The sequence below is a fragment of the Rhagoletis pomonella genome, unplaced genomic scaffold (assembly GCF_013731165.1).
Source record: "Rhagoletis pomonella isolate Grant_MI unplaced genomic scaffold, Rhpom_1.0 Rhpom_scaffold_00004, whole genome shotgun sequence".
NCBI lineage: Eukaryota > Metazoa > Arthropoda > Insecta > Diptera > Tephritidae > Rhagoletis > Rhagoletis pomonella.
This window is the reverse complement of record NW_023458558.1, coordinates 56,222,982-56,227,535: the sequence shown is the minus strand read 5'-3', so window position 1 is coordinate 56,227,535 and position 4,554 is coordinate 56,222,982. Positions and strand designations below refer to the sequence as shown.

The window sequence follows — 4,554 nt, the reverse complement described above, 5'->3', positions numbered from 1 at the left end:
TTTTTCAAAATTTATTTCGGTTTTGGTTTCGGTTTCGTTCCGGTTTCGGTTTTTCACAGAAATTTTGTTGATATTATTTAAATCACAATGTTAAAGGTTGAGGAAAGAAAATTGAAAATTACAGTTCACTGATAATATCAACACTAGGTTCTTTCCCTAACAATCCGGACCGGATTTGGTAATTAGAGAATAAGAGAAACATTTTCTTTCAAAAATGGAACAAAGTCCAGAAGTACGAGATAGCAAAAAACCACATTTCGTGCCCACAAGTCGAGAAACAGCTGATTCACGTCACATCGGAAACATGTTTTCGTTGTTAAAACTGGTTTTCGACCTAAAACTTGTGTTTTCGTCCATGTAAAATCTGTCAAACGAAAACCAGTTTTCGCTGAAAACTACATAGATACACAGCAACAACGTCATCACCAGATTCACTTAAATGTTTCCTTTTTGCTGTAAAACTAAAAGTGTATGAAAACTAAAATATAATTGTTATTTTCGTCATATATTTACTACATAATTATGAAACCCCTTCATTTCTGTGTCCTTTACAACTATACACGTGAAAATGAAAATCAAATTGACTTCTTCCAAATAACCGATGCCAGATCGGAGATTTAATTTATTAGGCACTATTTTAGTAGCTTTTTGCGAAAAGTTACCTTGACATACTTATTTACTACTTAACAAGAATTTAACAAAATATTGCTGATTTTGGTTAAATAAATCATTTATTTCAAAGAAATTTTGATTTATTATTTTTGTAAATTTCTGGAAACCGATTGAAACCTGTGATTGAAATGGTTTCGGTATCGTTCCTTTTCAGGTCAAGATAACGGTTACGGTTTCGGTTTCGGTTTTGAAAAACGAAACGGTTTTAAACGGTTACGGTTTCGGTTTGGGTTTCGGTTTCATTCCTTGATTAAAATCGATGACCGTTATTCTGAAAAAAACAATATTAAATAAAATATTCTTCAAAGTAAAGGGTCATGGTGAGTTTATTAGCGAAAGAGGTTATAATCGAAAACAGTTATATTACTGAGAACGAATTAACAAATTTACTTAAAATAATTTCATTTTCCATTAGTTAAAAATCGTTTTTACTTTTTCTTTTAAATAAAATACTATATATATTTGAAGTGTACTATATTTTTTATTTTTTTTTTAAAGTACCATAAATAACTTAGAATATGTTGGCAACCCTAGATACAGCATGACTGAAAAATGTGTACCTTTTCGATTAAATAATATGACTACTTATCAAAATTTAACTTATTCATACAACGGTAATAGAAATAATATTTCAAGCAAATGTGGTTAAATAGAAATATGTATGTAAATTTGCATACGTAATGCTGTAAAATCAACATGATATATGTACATACAAAATATATTTATTGCATTTTTCTTTTGCTAAATCCGGTGCACATCCATAATAAAAGTCAGTTGATTGTTAAGCGAGACTTACGTGCACATGATTTATGGTTAAAGAATTTAACAACAATTTAGAATAGTTCAACAGCTCGTTGAAATAGTACATTGATAGTGTAAATTAAAATCCGACGCAAGTATGAAGAGAGTGGCCATAGCACGGGTATATTATTTGAAATAAAAGCAAATATGTACACACATACTTACATATTTAATGTTTGAAAAGATATTAAATTTATCGCTTAGGACCTATGTATGTGCATAGGTTGCCAGCGAAAAACCACAGACCCACAAAAAAGTCTGGTAAAATGAAAGTACAATATCCAGACTGGCTAATGAACTTAGTTTTCGAAAAAATTATTGTTTGCCCTTTTATGTTCATTATTATCTCCGCCTGCAAAAGATCAGCTGTCATGCAAATGTGTAGTTCATCGTTTACCTAAATGACCTGTAATCAGTCGTTCACTTTAGCTACAGCAGTCACATTTCCGAGTCCATCAAGTACGCTGAGATGATGACATAAAGATTTTGTTCGAAAAAATACACTCTTATTTGGAGCACCCTTTCTAAATATATATATGGGTACGTACATATCGCATACCCTCCTAAAAAGGGGCAAAATTCAAAAATCAGATCCGAAAATATAATTGCTTGTGGATAGTACAGATTAAACGCAATTAAAACAAAAACAGGTACAACAGTAGTTTTCGAGTTGGAAAATATAACCACGAAAAAAATATATTTGCATTAATTGAAGATAAATTCTACGATTTGTATATGCAAAAAAAAAAACGACTTAAATAATTTTTTTTTACCTTGTGCCCCTTTTGCAGATGGTGTGAGACATGTATGTAGTAATGGACGACGCTCACTACATATTTACAATCAAAATTATGAGCAAAAACAAGTAAAACACGGTTTTATGTACATTTGTAATCAAATGAGAGAGTACAAAAAAGATCAAAAACATACTGAAAAATGTAAAATTAGTGTAAAAAAGATTACAAACATGAAATAGCGAAGTGTTTTCTCTAGATTGAACGACAACAATTTACTTGCTGTACCTGCTTATGTACATACTGTATATCTGTATGTACATATGTATGTAGAAATATAAATATTTATATATATCCATTCATGTATGCTTATTTTTATGCCTATGTAAAAAGTGTATATGTACTCTTAAATATAAATCTCAATAATTCCTGCTCATAATGCTACTGCATACCCATACAACCCATAGTATCACACATAGTGATGCCACACAGAGGATTAGATTAATTTTGTTTTTGTATGTATGTATGTACTCAAATGAGTAATTGCTCAGCGATCGGGGGGAAATAAGTAGCCGTAAATATTTGAATGCCTATATGTACGTAGTTTTAATAGCATTTTCGTGTCAACGAACATAAAGCGGGTCTTCATATGACAGCAGTAATAGTGATATTATGCTGCCGCAGCTAATGTTTCTACCAAACTTTAAAAATGTCGAAAGAGAGAAAACAATGCAAAGTTTGAAGGTTTTCTAATTTGAAAACTAAAAATATGAATTTATCATATATTGTTTTATGGCCTAAAAGAGAAGTGAAAACATATAATTACATAGACAACGGTTTAGCTATATCTATGTTTCAGTGGCGTAGTCAGGGGGATGGAGGTAGATCCCCTGCATCCCTCGTGTCAATAAGCTACTATTATTTTCTTTTGATTTAATATATTTATCAAGGCCATATTATTCTTCTGATTTATATTTATTTTTTTATTTTTTACTAATGACAAAATACCCTTTTTTTAGAACACTTGAATACACTAAGCCTAGTGACGACAAACCATACATATGTATGTATGTACACTAAGATGGCCCAAAAATGCACGTGACAGAGGAAAGTCCGAATTTCAATGCACAGTGCAAAAAACATACCCCTATATTTAAAGGTCGATCAAACAGTTTCGAATTTTGATACTCTTTCGAATTTTGATACTCATTTCACTCAAAGAAACAATTTGTGTCTTCGAAGTATTAAAAAGCACCTGTGAAGTGCAGAGCGAAAGCGCATTAAAACGAAGCATACTGACTTTGAAGTGTTTTGAGCTAAATGCATTTTGAAATAGTTGAATTTACAGCTTCCTAGGACTTCGCCATGTTAAATAAATCAGTTCGATGCAGGAGAAAAAGTGAGAATTTCAATTAGTTATTGTTGAAAATAAAGTAGTTTAATAATTACTTTCAAATTGATTTAATTTCCTGCAGGGTATAGATATACTCTACATGCATATGTGTATATATGAACATACATATGTATATACTAAATATGTTAGTGCGTCCAGTACGATCAAACATAATTTAGTAACAGTCTCTCAATCTAAATTTAAAGTATTTGTTGTGACAATTCACAGTAGTTTGAGAGAGCACTCATCTTTGGATAGTTAAGTGTAGAATTTGTATGCACCTACATATTTATTAGGGTGAACAAAAAAAAGTAATGAATTTTAATGCTCTCACCCCTTAGGATTGTTCTATGCCGAAAAAATGTACCCCCGGTGTGTGTTTCGAAATCAAACAAGTAATTTTTAGCAAAAAAAAACCGACTTAAACTCTCATATAAAAAAAAAAATATATATATATATCTCATGATCCACTGATCGGATCTTAACCAGATTAGTATGGGACCACCTCTGAGACACTACCTTTCCGATACAAAAAATTATCGCAATCGGTTGACGTGGTCCAAAGTTATGCGGTGACATACATAAAAAAAAAAATAAAAATAAATATTCCGACGAACTGATAACCTCCTCCTTTTTTGGAAGTCGGTTAACAATATTTAGAAGTCGCTCAAAGCGCTCAAAGTTTTCCATGCTTTTATCTGGGAAAAACAGTTTCCCGTAGAAATGGAATAGAAATGTTGAAGATCAATATTTTTTGACCGAAATATTCTGTTTCGTTTTAGGAGACTTTCAGTAGTAATACTTTATTGCTTGTTTAACTATTTTTCAATATAAACTATTTTTTATAACCCGAAAAAAGCAATGGAGGTACCCATAAAAAATGTTTGGCATTAAAAAATGGTAAAATAAATAATTGGGTGCTATTCCTTCAAGTCTTCTGCAGAGAAGCAGAGT

General features: G+C 31.1%; 1 protein-coding gene across 1 annotated transcript in view; it reads right to left on the bottom strand.

Moving 5' to 3' along the window:
* Positions 1–4,554, bottom strand: part of LOC118737833 (protein timeless homolog) — a 532,077-nt gene that overhangs the window by 48,642 nt on the left and 478,881 nt on the right. The window lies entirely within an intron of this gene.